The 16,385-nt window shown below is 31.2% G+C and overlaps 2 long non-coding RNA genes across 2 annotated transcripts; both read left to right on the top strand.

Moving 5' to 3' along the window:
* Positions 1-251: 251 nt before the first annotated feature.
* LOC136271827 (uncharacterized) lies at positions 252-3,001 on the top strand. Its single transcript, XR_010709813.1, has 3 exons — positions 252-2,292; positions 2,410-2,493; positions 2,921-3,001. It is a non-coding gene; the product is annotated as an uncharacterized lncRNA (long non-coding RNA).
* A 507-nt stretch (positions 3,002-3,508) lies between these two features.
* On the top strand, positions 3,509-5,888 carry LOC136271124 (uncharacterized). The gene is made up of 3 exons (XR_010708956.1): positions 3,509-3,702; positions 4,140-4,443; positions 4,755-5,888. It is a non-coding gene; the product is annotated as an uncharacterized lncRNA (long non-coding RNA).
* Positions 5,889-16,385: the final 10,497 nt, after the last annotated feature.

Raw genomic sequence — 16,385 nt, forward strand, 5'->3', positions numbered from 1 at the left:
AAGTAATCTAGGTCAAAAAATGTATATGATTTATTAGGTTTTAAAAAGAAAGAAATCACAACAAATCTTTTAACTTACATCTTGGTAACGCTAAATTCTTCTTTTTTCCTTTTCTTGTAGAAGATCCCAGAAGTTGGTTCTATTGTATTCCTTTATAGATGTATAGAACTCAGGTGACATAAAAAAATTTAAAGTTAATTTATAGTCATGGTATATTTCATGGATTGAAGATAAAATTAGAGAATCAAATTTTCACTTTAATCTAAATATAGCTTTTCTGTATTAAATATATGCATTTCTGTAACAGAACTTACATACGTGTTATTTTTACTATACAATTATGTATATATAATATTATAATTTTCATGCACCTTTAAACTCTGGCCAGAACTTCTCGCATTTATTGAACTTTTTTGTTGATAAGAATGCCCTTTGAAAGATGAAGAAAAAATAAGCAAAATTCTTTCATAAAGTATAAATCAATAGATAGTTATATATATTTAGGTACATGCATATGATGCAATTTATTTGTTCATAATTAAGTCCAAAAGAAGGGACTGGTTGCATGTTAAGTTCAATTGTTTGTATCGTTAGCCAATACATTTCACTAAGTATCTATAGATTGCATTTCAATGTAGATCCTGCTCTTTTAAGATATATGCATAATATTGTTGATTTTTATTTATATATTTTATTTATCACACAAAATCAGACTTACAAGTGCTACTGTCATCTTCTTCCTCCTCATGTCCACATTTCCTGGTGGAGTGAATGGCCTGTACAAATAATTGCACAGACCATCCAGGAAGAAGGTTTGAATGTCCATTGTAGAGTGGAACAGCTAAGAAAAATAAACATCAGACGATCAATATTGCAACAAAAAAACAAAGACATGTGTTAAAATCAGTCACTTTATACACGGGTGTTGTTAAAATGCGAAACGGAAAACGTAACGGAAGGGAAAACGGAAAATCTTATCTAATGTTATTTACCTCATAGATTTGTTAATCTTGCTAAAACGATGTACTTTATGTACCTTTTTAATCTTTTTTTAAAGATTAGCAATATTAGATTATTTATTCAAGAATATTTATTTCCTCAAAATTAAAAGTACATGCATTGACCACTATATTCTGTCCCAAAATATCCTCGATTCACTTTTTGCTGAATAACTCGATATTTATATATAACTTAGGGTTCACGCGATTCTCTTTTAGAAGCATTAAACATTCTCATTATTCTTTCTTTAAAACGTCCTCTCTAGCTTATCAGCTGGTATTAATACACGGCTAAAGAAGAAGTCTACGGGGTTTTGCATTTCAACAGACCCGAATGATGGTGTTGAAAAATAGTGCAAGGTCTTCTGAGTGACTACCAAATGGAGAAAAGATGTCATTATTTTCCATTATAAATCGTCCAATGTGCTGCATGAATATTTTGGTATCGACAGACTATAGTCCCAATGTATAATCGGAAAAACAAACCAGACAACGTCTAGAGCTCTCTATTCGGATCATATGTATATAGCTGCTGGAACAAACAACTGCTTAGTAATGCAAACGTAAACAAAATTGCATTGCTAAAAATACTAGTTTCACAAATTACTAGTTTTATAAATTACCGGGTATTTATTTTTACTATATTTTAATTTTTAATGACGTCAGTCCTACGGGTTTTTTTCTTCCATCTCAATGATACTGTATCGTCTGTATGATAAAAGATCGTCTAGAACACCGAAAATTCAATTTTGATGTAAGTATATACATGTACATCATATTTGAAATATAAAAATAATCAAAACACGCATAAAACGCTTTCACTAACTGCGTACGTTACGCTGAAATGCCAGCAATACCATGTAAGAAAAATAAGTAAAAAGTTATAGCTTATTTGCTCGTTTAATCATGTTCATGTTTCACAATTTGTATACATTTGATTTTTCCGTTTCGTACTAAATTAAAGCCGAATGAATACAATGCTATAATTTATAGACATTCATATGAATATTAATAAAATAGCAACATGTTGATAATCATTCATTAGATATAAATAAAAGATACAAAGTAAATCGTTTCTAGCCAGTCTATACCCTTTAAAGCGATAAACGTGATGATATTTTCCATTCCGTTCCGCTCCGTTTTCCGTTCCACGTTTAGCAACACCAACTAAGACATTGACTACCATAAAAAGAATTAATATGAGAAGTATGGAGACAGAAAAACTTACATTAAGGCAACGGACAGGAGTAAAGGAATACAAAAACCATAACTAGGATGTGTTAAATCCTCACAGGTATGAACAATCTTATGCATCAAGAAATTTTTTAACGTGGGTTTCTATGAGAAAAGATGAAGAGTATTTTTTTTAGACTTAAGACAAAACATTATTGGTGATGTATTATCATTCCAGGGACATTCCCGTTGGCTTCCTTTACCTCATGGCCTCACCAAACACTTAGTGAAGTACATCTTGAAATCAATTTCGGACTAAAAGGTTGAAAGACTGCAAGCTCACTTTTCCTCTCTTATAAATGAATCTTTTGCCAACAACTTTTTTTCCTCCATAAACAGTCGCCAAGGCAAAGACTTCATGCAATACTTACGGATATGCTTTCTTTGTTGTGTAGAATTAATGTATACTGTAGAATCATCATTGTTTGTGGGAGACCAGATAATCGTTGAATTTGTGGGTAAACCTTGCCTTCAAATTTACATCCCCACAAATATATTTATATATACAGTCATTTGTTTAATATTTTCTTACGAAATAAAACTTGTTATGGAGTTTAAATAATTATAGTCCTATTTAAAGCTTCTTTTTGAACAACTATTATGTTTGCAAATGATAATTAACTGCACAATGAAAATCACAGAAAATATATGTCATGTCTATATAATTAAATGGGAGGATTTTTCATTAGTTGCAGTTTGCCCCAATCAATTTTGCATTTTTTTGGCATACCACGGGAACATTTGAAAATGCTGACTACACTTGCAGAGGTAAAACCATACACATGAAATGTTACATTGCAAAACTTGGATATGTATAGGCTTTTTCCGTAACCCTTGTTTACTAATCTTGAAAAGTAAATGATTCAATATCTGTTTGTTATATCATCTTTTATTGACTACATGAAAATGTTTACACTTGTATAAATTTTATGTACATATTCATTTTATACTTATTATCCTGCATCCTGTCCCAACTTCTATTGAATACATTTGAAGTCATCAAAGTGTAAATTAGGAAATGCTTTTCAGATCCAGAAAATTCTTCTTAAAGATGAATTCGTTGAGAAAGATAATGTAGAGGCAGAACATCTTGTCAACAAGTATTTACAACTTGTTGATGAGCATGCACCGGAATTGAAAAAAAAAGTCAAAACACATCTACTGTGTCACTTGGTAATCATGATAGCTGAGCTGTTTATGGTAAAATGAAATTATTCATCCTTGTACATTACAGATTATTCAGTGAAGGTCTCTATTAATGTTTTGAAGGTTGATGATATCAGAAGACATGGCCCTCCAAAAGGATACACAGAAGATGGATTTGAAAAAAAGCATGCTTCTATACGCAATGATATCTTTTACCAACACCAGAAACAGAGCAGTAGAAACACTGCAATTTCATTTTCGCACATGACGTTGCTAAACCATGTGATTTCTGGTGGATATTTCCCTGTGAATAATGATTGGTCATGTTAGATTTACTACATAATTCTCTATTTAAGTTAGCTAATGCAGGACATTTTCTTGTTCTTGAAGATTTTCTCCTTTTGCTTTTAATCAATAAATTAAAAAAAATCTAACAGGTTTAGAATTTGTTTTAAATACCATAGTTTTTCTATTCCTAATGATTGAATATTTTTTTCATGAGAGCATTTATTGATATTCATAGTATCAATTTAGTGTGCTTGTTACCATAAACCTTAATGCAATTTTCATTAATTAACCACTGTTTAGATAATAACATTATTGAAAATTTCTTTTGGTAAGTCATTTTATACTCTAATTCTTCCAAATAATATCAGAGTATTTAATACATGGATGGATATTAAAGGTTATAAAATAAAACAATATATATGGTTGAGATACCTTATATGTATTACTTTATAACGCTAAGATGTAATGTTTCAGGGTGTGTATTGGAGAAAAGGCAAGGACTTTAGGGCAACAACATGAAATAGTCCAGTTTATTGGAGAGATGCCCGAGGAGGAGGGAGGAGTTCCAATTAAGAAACTGAAAAGGAAACCCAATGGGAAGGTTATTTCAGCTGCAATGGAGGAGTGAATTTTCCTCCAGCTCTGTACAGAGATGGAGGTACCAGCTTTCTCTCCACAGGATGCAGTCATATTTACAGGAAAAGCTGCAAGAACTAGAAGGAAAAATGAGCTCGCAAATAGTGGGGATGCTGTGCAGTATCTTTCATCGCAAAATGAGGTAAAATATACTGCAAGTATTATAAATCATGTACAGTTACACATTTGGAGATACATATGTATTTATTTAAATGCTCATACAGAATAGCCAAAGTTTATTTCTGTGATATTTTTAATAAAGTCACAATGAAATTAACTTTGTTGTTATGTTTTTAAAACTACCGTGAAGCCTTTTTTGACTTGTTTATGTTTTAAATAACTGTTTACCTGCTACATCGATGTACTGGTATTTAAGTTAAATTTTGAGAAAGTAATGGTGTTTGTGAACTGATGTCTGAAATGGCATTTATTTTGGAATGTGCGTTTTAACAGGTAGCCGTTGGGATTTTTGAAGAGGGCCTTATTATAAAGAGAAAAAGGAGTGCAGAGGTCATTAATGCAGTCAAATTACAAATCATGGAAAAGACCGGAATTGCAACAGAGACTAGATGTAAAACTTTTAAATTAAAAGACACATTTATTTTTGTTAGTCCTAGCAAGCTATCGCAGTTGGAACACATTTTTCACAATTGCAAATATAGCAGCTGTCGGGTGACAAAGACTAACTCTAATGAAATTGGTATTGTAAGACACAGAAATGTGAACTCTTACATATGGAATCAATTCAAATTATGAATGTTGTGCTGAATGTATTGATCACAACATCAATATTTGAATTGATTCCATAGATACATGTAGATGTACATGTATATGTAAACGTCTCTACATGCAGGAGATAAAGTTGTTTTGGGTAGATAGTCATTATGATTTTATTGTGAAATAGAATTAAAATTGGAATAAACATTTTAGCCACATTTTTACCTTTGGTAACAAATTATCATTCAGAGACCAATGTTTTTGACAGGTATTATCTATTGTTAAGTCTTTGTGATCAATTTTAGTCTAAAAACTACCGGTGTTTTTTTTATTTTAAATAAAAAATAAAAATTCATGTATTCATTTGAAATGCATAAATTATATTGAATTTAAAAACCTATCTGTCAATATTTATTTTAGAATGGTCTCATACAGAGCAAAAATGTGCATGTTCTCTGGTCCCAAAAATAGAATTGTTCACATATGCATTTTATACAGACATCTGTTTACACAATAGAAAAATAGATATTCAATTATAAAAAATTATGGATTTCACAAATATAGTTTTTAATTTTTTTTGTATTCTTAAATCAACTGTTTACTTGCCATACATGTTGTGCTATAATGTAAAATGCATTTATTCTTCTTTAGGAAAAAAACCATCTTGGATTCTAGATTTTAAGAAAGATCATTAGGCATTTATAACTTTGTAATTTTTTGAATTGATTCTAAAACTTGTTCATTTTTATTGATTTCAAGATTTATAAATCAGCTTTTCCTTCTTCAATATTTGTAACTTTTTCAAGCTGCACTTCTGAAAATGTACAGTGCGTCATCCATAGTAAACAAATTTGTATATGTATAATTGTAAAATTGATGGTGAATGTGCGTAAAATGAATAGAGAAAAAGATATTAGTAGGACTGTAAGCCTAGTTGCATGTTTTTAACTGGACATATTGTGTACTAATAATGCAACAGGTTTTTATGTGTACATTTCCAATTTATTTATTGTCATTTATGTTCAATAAATGACTTATTTTATCTTCATGGAGGAGTTGTTCTCTTTACTACTATGGGTGGTAGATAGACAGATATAAAAATGCTTTTTCATTGTTGGGACAAACATTATAAATGATCTATTCGTAGTCTTACTTTCCATCATTCATCACACATTTTTTTCAATCTTTGGCATTTAGAATATTCATGTATATTTTCTATGTAACTCATCACACATGCAACATACATGTAAAATATTCATATTACATGTGTGTCAAAAACATGTATATTATATATGTAGAACATATATGAAATATTACGCACGTGAAATATATGTATATTTATGTGTTTTTCATATAAATTATACATATATTATACATGTATAAATTTGAACACGTGTTTTACTTATATCAAATATGTGTAAAACATGTGTGGTACTAAACACATGTTTTATACATATGGACATTTTTCCTGTGTATCATATTCGACAATGTTGTTTCATATGATATAATGCTTTAGGGGTGTAATTTCTCTTCTTTAGAGCCAATAGATCAAATTCAGTTAAGAAGGAACAGGATGATGATACTCATTTATTACTTAATTACTCAATAGATATTTTTTTATTTGTCAAAGTTGAAGACACTAGAATGTTCTTAGCGAAACATACTTATTTCATACCCATTTTTTTTTTTACCTTGTTGTACTGAAATTGTTAATTTTTTAACAATGTTTTCCTGTTTAAAAACTGAATATAATGACTTTAAAGTCAAATTTGATAAAATTTCAATTTAATTTATGATGGGCCAAAATAATTCATTAAAACACACACTTTAAAATTACCGTTTTAGACTCTTAAATTCAAAAAAATGAAACATAAAACAATCTCTTTTTTTCTGCAAATTAACGACCTCTTTCTTACCATTTATATATTTTAGGGGGATACTGTAATAAGCAGTGCGCCTATCCTCTTTTTAGAATTTTTAAAATGTTTCTCTGTTACGAGCAAATAAAATAAATCTAGATTCCTGAAGTCTCTCTAAAGTATTTGTGACATTGACTACTTAAGGTAGCTCGCGGGCTTACCTGCTTGTGAGAAAACCTACCTTGAAAATTTGTCCACGTGATCCATAGGTTTTATAGTTTTATTTCTAAAATTTATTTAAGATTCGTCTGCGCGGTAATAATGTTATTGTGTTTCAAATACAGTGTCATTGATAAAATCAAGCAACGCCATTTCAATGAAATATATAGTAAAATGCACATTTTAACCGAGAAACGCATTACAAAACTATGCTCCATACTTTTAAACGATTCAGACGAAATTAATCATACTCAACACAAAAACAGAGGAGATAATTATGAATCAATTCATGAAAAAATATCAGTATATGTTCTCGGCCAATTTTTGGCAAAAAAACTTTAAAGATTTAAAAGATTTCTCAAAACCTTATATTTTCATTACGACGTTAGCCTGACGTCATCATTTCCTTACTTCTTAGAACACCAAAACTGGAATGCATTTATTGACAAGACTAGCTGTTTAACACATTTTAGAACATGTAAATGCTTATTAGACATTATTGTGAATGTTATCAAATGCAGTTAATGTAAGGCTGTAAAGATACAGAAAATTGCTATTTTTGTTTTTATGAAACTCTGAGTCAATCAATGCAAAAATAAAATGCTAGGCAACAACTGACATTATAAGTAAGTAATCGAATAAAACAGTTATCTCAAGTCAAAAGAAATTTAAGAATTTAATCGGTAGTACAGATAATTACGGAAATTATAATTGTAAAAAAAAGCGAAGTTAATGCATTCATTCTATTTTAAAACATGACTTTAAATGGAAGAGTTCTAACACAAACTCATTCTTTATCTTTATAGAACAAAATGTGACAATGTATGTGACATCTTTAAATTTTCAGCACTTGATATTATAAATCTCTGTATAAACAGTCATAAACCGCATATAAGCTTTTTAAGATATTATCTTTTATACTTCTAAATATCTCATTTGTCATTTTAAAAAAAAATTATGAGTTTACTATGACGGTCGACTCTTTACATCGATTCCTATTGTGACGTCAGCAAACCCGCGAGCTACGTTAAGAGCCATAAAATACGGTGGAATCTAACAAATCATGTTTGACGTCATAGATAAAATACATCAAAACATCATAAAATATCAAATCACCAATTATAACAGAATTAGCAAATCAAAGCAGCAAATCAATGATATTCACGTGATCAGTGTCCTGCATATCCTTAAAATGTGTAAAAAATTATCATTATGGATAGGAATATATAAATTGTTTACATTTAATTCCAATTTCTTTCCAAAAGTGAAATAAGTGCAAAACTTATACAAAAGGAGATCAATAATTTAAATTCAATTAAACTTTGTTTAAAACATCCTAATTTGTAAATGAATATAGCAAATGTTGATTTTTTAACAATCTCCTGGGTCGGTTTCTGAAGTTAAACACATGTTTTGTGCTGAAATAGAATGATATACATAATTCTTTTATTTAGCAGTGTACTTCCGTGTTCTTGCCAGTGCTTTTTGAACTTGGGTATGCGATGTGGTCCACGTGTATCTTGTTTTTATTTTCTTAATCAATGTCAGGAGGTTTGATGCACTTTCAGAATGAATCTATGCATGGTAAAGATATAGTCTGCTATATTTTATCTTTAAAATTTTACTTTAATGCGTGTTTTTTTTTCATTTTTGGCCAACTGATAAAAAAAAATTCCGGCACAAAACTGATTTTTTAAATACATTTTATATTAGAAACAAAACCTTTTTCAACAGCTTTTACCATATTTTATATACCACAAGATCACGAAATTAGAGGCCCAGGAGTCACAGCGCTCATTTGAGGAACGCTAACAAATATGTGAAATATTGACCCCCCCCCCCCTTTGTGGCCCCACCCTTCTCCTTGGTGGTCAAGATTTGAACAAACTTGAATCAAAACTACATTATGATAGAGATGTTTACACATACGTTTCAACCGGTTCTTGTTGAACAGATTTTTAAAGATTTTCATGATATACTACTATGTAACAGTTTGACCACCTCCCCCACATCTGTGGCCCCAACCTACCCCCAGGGTCATGATATTACCTAACACAAAATGCATATAAAAATTCATTATTTCCTCTTTATCTCCCTTGAAATAGGGTGTAGTCCTTTTTTCGTACACACTTGAAATTCCTTGGCCGAAAGGTGATATGTGCAAAGCTGGTTAAAATTGACCTAGTGATTCTGTAGGCGAAGACGTAAATTCCAACAGTTTAAAACGGAAACAGCAACAACGATGACTACGAAAAAAGAAGACAAATTCTGATTAGAAAAACTCATTTGAGCTTTCATCTAAGGTGATATAAAATTGTACAGCCTTAGATATGTGTTTTCTTTGTTTCTATATCTTATCTAAGCTTTATGTATAATCTATCACTATTTTTTATTATCAAATTCCAGTCACGAAGTTTGGTAGACTATGAATAGAAAATAAAGTTCAAAAATGTTATTTTTCATGGTCAAGTACTAGTGCTTAGGGATAAATGAGTACAAAAAAATTTCTTTTGGTATTCTGTAATCATTTGGTTTCAGATACAACCGTGCAGTATGAAATAATATATAAAAAATACATATCGTATGAATTAAGAAAGATCTTCTTTAAGACTTTGCTTTGAATTTTTTCTTACAATATCTTTTTACCGTATATAGAGAGCACATGCTGCAGCCAATAATGCAGGAGTAAAGAAGAATAATGACCTCCGTAGAATAATAACCAGGGGGTGATTTTCGATGTAGAATAATGACCACTCCCCCTTGCTGTAGAATAATGGGATTTTTCTGAAGAAAAAAGGGGTTATTTTTCTTCATGTTAAACATGAAGAGAAATGACCCCCGCTGTAAACAAGAATAGAAATGGGTAACACCGTATCCAAGATATCTGATTTGAATTTTCTCTCTGTTCAGCTGAATTTGAAGTTTTAAACACCGAATTTGTAAAGAAATCGCTGTATATAGTTTTTATGTCTGTAGCAAAACACACACAAACACACTTTTACTTCCACACATTGATTGTTAACAGTTACGTCTCTTCTCTCGTCGACATATGGCGGGAAATGACGCTGCACTTGTGTATGAATCGGCTGAACTGTACTAGACACTTTACATGAACAAGTCTAAACAACATTTTATATACCTTTATTATTTAAAACGATTTTTGGTTTCTCAGGGCTCCTATCGTTTTGACAATTTTTGGATGTTTACGCCAGTGATAAACCTCCTTTTTTGACTGGAAGACTTCGCATACACACCGTAAATAAGTGTATATATGTTTCTCTTGGATGTGTAAAATATTTCGCTTTTTCATCGTATTATTCATTTTCATATTTTATGTATATATTTTGAACTGGGTGAATCGGTCACGCATACTTGAACATATGATGGCCACAGGTATTACAGGTAACACAGGTAGTGTGAGCGAAAACTCACAGCCAGTCGACCGTACATTGAAACCGCTTTACCTGAAAAACTCAGATATTCAAACATCTGAAGACAAGAGATTATCCGATTATGATCTTATAGATCCAATTATGCGTGTTATTGGTGATGACCTACATTGTCTACAGTTAGACCGCAATCTGTGGCGAATTTATTTGAAAACATTAGAAAGCCGAAACAAACTGGGTTTTTTTTTTGCATTTTTCAGATTCAAGCATACATAATCTCTATTCAACTGATATAAACTTCTTTTTTTAAATATTATAATCACTCTTTCATACCACTTTCATTCATACACTCATTCAAAAATCAAAAGTAAATGGACCTGAGGTTGTATATTAAATGACTAAGAAAAAAAAACTAATAATAAATAATAATAAACAAAAATAAATAAATGAAATACTTACATTCATAGCAAATTCCACTTCTGTATAATGTAGTTATATAATCATAAACAAAAGAAATGTTCCCACTGTGACCAGCATTTTTTCAAATTTTTTAAGTTGAAATTTTTGAACTGATGCATGCATATTTCTCTATCTTGTATTTAAAACTCAAATAATATAATAGATCAACATAGTTTGGAATCTTATTCTGCTTCAGACATATAAATACGAATTGTTTTGTATATAAAATTATGAATTTCACAGGTTTATTGTCTACACTTAGAGAATTTTCTCCAAATAGTATATTGATAACATTGAATCCAACCCTCTTTGTTGTTTTTCTATATATAGACATGCTAAGATTATTCCACAAGGGTAAAGCATTAGTACAACTAAAGAATACATGTTGTATTGTTTCTACTTCTTCTTTACAAAAAGTACAACAGTCATTTGCAATGATCTTGATTTTGTTTTAAATAAAAGTTAACTGGAAGAATTCTGTGTAGAATTCTGTACTGTAGCCATTGAACAGATGTATCATTAGTTGTCATAAAACATATTTTGAAACAGTCTTGTATGCACAAATTTTGTTCAAGTGGTAATTCATTATTCCATCTTGATATTACAGTTGGAACCACTTCAGTATAGTTCAAAGTTTTATAATTGCCTTGGTACATTTTTCATTCAATAAAATCACTTCATAATACATTGGTAAAAAAAGGAGTACAATTTTTTTCAATATTTACTCTTTCAACAAAGACTGATTTTAAAAACTTTGAAATAGCACTAATAATACTGTTGTATTGCATGACATATACATTAAGCAAGTTGAACGTATGTAAAAAATTATTGTATGTCAAAAAAGCTCCATTTGCAGATAAGAAATCTCCAATTAACTTTATACCATGTTGGTACAATACATTAATAAAGAAAGATTTATTGGCAACTGTAATACAAGAGTTGTGCCATATTGGAATATTGATAATATTTTTCTTAATATAACCAGGCTGTTTTTTAACATGTTCACTACCTGGAGCCATGATTGAAAAATATCTTGCCAAAAAACATTATTTTGTTTAATCATCTTTCTTATAAAATCATCCCCAAACTCTTACATTTTCATAGTAACATCTTTGCCGTTAATTGCAAAAAAAATATCCATCCATGGTTTGTGTTTGAGAGTTAACCTTTTAATCCATGAACATTTGAGAGAAGAAACGAATTATGGACATCTAGCATTTTTAAACCACCTTTAATGTAATCTTGAGTAACTCTCTTTCTTTTTACTTTACCACCTTTAGATTTCCATATAAAATTAAATATTGCTGTATTCAAAGAGGATAAAAATGCTTTATCGGGTGTGGGAAGTGAAATAAATAGATGATTCAATTTCGGTAAAATTAAAGTCTTGACCACGGTTACTCTACCAACAGGAGTTAGAACCCTTCTGTTCCATTGTTGAATCAATAAAAAAATCTTTGGCAGTTGTATGTTGTAATTTAATTCAGTAATTTTATCTAACTCTACACAGAATTCTATCCCTAACAGATTAAAAGTTGTACTACCCCAATCAAGTTTCCATCTAGTATGGTGACAAACCTGATCTGAGAACTTTCTTGAGCCTATCCAAACCACCTTGGTTTTTGAGCTGTTAATTTTTGATCCAGAAAACTTTGAGAAAAACTCTAATGTATCAAGAGAATTAAAAAGAGACTCTGGTGAACCATCAAGTGTCAGTGTTGTATCATCTGCATATTGAAATATCTTGTGTTCTTTACCATTGACTATAATACCCATAATGTTTGTATTCTGTTTGATAAGTATGACTAGGATCTCTGCACACAGTAAAAATAGATATGGAGCAATCGGATCACCTGCAACCTCTCTGTATGTCAAATTGATCAGACAGATATCCACATTGCAAAATAGATGCTTTAAAGTTTATATTTAAAATCTTAACCCAGCTTATTATATTTTTTCCAAACCCCCAAAAATGCAAAACTTTGTAAATAAACTCCCATGCAATAGAATCAAATGCCTTTTCAAAATCTTTGAGAACAAGTAAGCCAGGAATTTTTAATGACTCTGTATATGCCATAAGGTCATATATAAACCTTGTCTTTTCACCCATGTATCTGCCTTTCATAAAACCAGACTGTGTTTCTGAAATAAGATAATCAAGGGTAGATCTTATTCTAAAACTAATGCACCCTGAGATAAGTTTATACATGACATTTAGCAAGGTAATTGGGCGCCAATTTTTAAAAAATTGTCTTGGCTTATCACCCTTTGGTAAACTGGATATAATTCCGAGTCTTTGAGTAATGGGAAGCTCTTGTTTACTAAATTTACAATTTATAGCTGATACAATGTACAGCTTTAGATCTCTCCAAAAGAATTTAAAGAACTCAACAGCGAATCCATCGCTTCCTGGAGATTTGTTATTTTTCATATTTTTTAAAACTAAGAAAATTTCTTTTTCTGTAATAATACCTTTGAGGGAATCTGAAGTCTTTCTATCGAGTCTCTGAAAATGTAGAGGATTTAATACATCTGTAACATTTATATCAATGTGTTCAGAGTCTCTACAAGTATACAAACTTTTGTAAAAAATCTTAACCTGCTGTAAAATTTCAGACTGATCATAAATAGTATTATTTTCATCCAACTCCACCTTCTTAATAGTTTTATTTAAAAAAATTCGAGATTCCAGTGTGCAGAAATATTTGGTAGGTTTTTCCCCTTCTTCTACCCATTTGGCACGTGACCTTATAGCATGTCCCTGTAATTTTTCTTTCCTAAGACTTTCTAGTTCCAATTTTTTTTCACTAACAAGATCAAAATTAACATGAGGATTTGATTCTAATTTTTCTATATCTTCTAACAAGAACCTCTCTTGCTTGTCCTTTTGATTTTTTCTTAAAAGAAGAATATAAAATGGTGACACCTCTAATTTCCATGAGCAGAACTTCCAGGAAATTGTGGTCCTCAATGGATTAAGAGGAAGTACCTTTATACTGGTTATGCACGTGTTGTATAGTGTCTTTGACCTTTTGAATGTAAGTTTTGTCAATTAATAAAGAATTGTTGAATTTCCACAGCCCTCTGCCTCGTTGAAATGTATTGAATTTTAACTCTAAAACGACAGCTGTGTGATCTGACCTATAACCTGGTTTAATAACAAAATTTTCAACAAGGTTGGATACATTTTCAGAAATGAGGATATAATCTAATCGCCCTTGCTTAAATGGGGTTTTCTTTCTCCAAGTAAAAACCCTTATACTTGGATTTAAAATTCTTAAATAATCTGAAAGTTGCAAATCAGACATAATTTCTAGCCTTAGGGTTAGTGATGCCCTTGTAATTTTCAGTATCTATGCTGGGATTACGAACAAGATTAAAGTCACCACAGAGAAAAATATAATCATAATCAAAAGCTAACAAAACATCTCTAACCATATCATAAAAAGTGGGTGTGTCAGAATTTGGACCATATATGTTAATAAGAGTTACCTTGTTTTCTTCGATGAACATATCAAGAGCCAGAAGATTACCATAATTATCCCTACGAGTTTGATAGACCTTGAATTCAAAATTATTGTTAAACATAATGGCCACTCCTCTGGTGTTTGATTTAAAAGAATTAAAAAAGCATGTATAACCCCACTGTTTCAACAAATGGCTCAATATCTTCGGTAAAATGTGTGTCTTGGAGACATATAATTGAGTAACCCTTTTTCTTATAAAAATTTAAAACATCTTTACGTTTAGAAGCAGTTGCTAGACCTTGACAGTTCACCGAAACAAACTGTTAACACAGGGCATAGAAATCAACGACGTTTCTGCTTCTTTTTACGACACAAATCCGTACTCTTCGGGAGCAACATCAGTGTCTCAGCAAACACTTAAAATACGCATATGTGGTTTACCATTATCAGTTGACGAATCTGCCGTACATGAAATGTTAAATAAACTGAAAGTCAAACTCACAAGCCAAATACTGTACAAAAAGATTAGTCACCCAGTTACAAATAAAATGACTTGTATTCTCAGTGGTACACGTTTCATGTATATTGAGCCTCTACCAGCTGGAAAAAGAACTATATATGATTTCAGTCAAAATTTGCCCCCTTAATTCGCAATTTTTAAAGTGATTCAGGTACAATAATTTGTTGTGTTATTTTATAAAAGAGTTGACATAAAATATGTTGTTCACCCATTTATTTGATTTATATGTACTCACTGGCAGTATATGACGTCAGAAGTGACGCTATTTTTAAAATTCATTCAAAATCAGTCAAAAATTGACATTTTTCTTATCTTTTTTCGAATGAGAAATATAGAGCGACTCTTTGAACAAGAACGAACTTTTTGTCACTTGTAAGTATTGGAGAGATACATCTTTGGTGAAAATATTTTGTTTGTTCAAGCAGTCGCTCAAAGTTTCCTTAAAGAAAAACTGCTTCAAAACAAGCCGTTTTATGCTAAAAATGAGAAAATGGCGGGAAAAGGCAAACTTTATGATGTCATATTTTTAAATTGTGGGCACTTAAATCAAAATGAAAATTACGAAAAAAACTTCAAATGTATATTTGTTCAAATAAAACAAAGAATTACAGTAAAATGACAATGTTCATTTAAGGGGGCCATTTTAGGCTCAAACCATATATAGTCCTTTAATACATGTGCAGGTCCTCGTTGTAAAATATTGCACTTTGGACAGCCAAAGAACAACCACATACTTCGATGCACAGACTGTTGGAAAACAGGTCATACAAAATCAATATGTAAGAACGATTCTTGCTGCAAAGAATGTCAAAAGCCTGGTCATTTACCGGGACAGAAAGAATGTCCACACTATGAAGTCCAGAAGCATATCGCTCCATTCAGCGGATCACAAGATGTTCTGTCTAATTTTTACCCGTGCGAATTGGATATCTACGGCGTCAAACATAAATCCGCCGAACATGCGTTTCCATATACCAAAGCGATTCGTTGTGGTGATTTAGATGCTGCGAGTAAAATAACAGCTGCGGAAGACGCCCTTTCAGCTATGCGACTCCGGAAAAAAAAACTAAAACGAGCGAACAATGGAACGCCACTAAGGAGGCAGTGATGGAAGAAATTATTGAAAATAAAAGCGTGCAAGTAAAACTGTTTCAAGAAAAAATACGATCTGCTAAACTATCTACCACGTTCGTGGAAACTACAACGACGAATGGGGCTCCGGTCTGGATAGGACAGGAACCATCAACACAAAACAAGATAAATTGCCTGGTAAGAACACTTTGGGAACGATAATCAAAAAAGTGGCGAAAAAAGCTCGCAAGAGAAAATTAAGTGATAACGCACCGAAAGCACAAAAACAAAACCACGAACAAGCAAAGCAATGAAACATCGTTGACATGTTGAAAACATTGCGTGCGGCATCAGACAGTGATGCATCTGGCTGCAATCCCGAC

Source organism: Magallana gigas, chromosome 9 (assembly GCF_963853765.1).
Source record: "Magallana gigas chromosome 9, xbMagGiga1.1, whole genome shotgun sequence".
Lineage (NCBI taxonomy): Eukaryota > Metazoa > Mollusca > Bivalvia > Ostreida > Ostreidae > Magallana > Magallana gigas.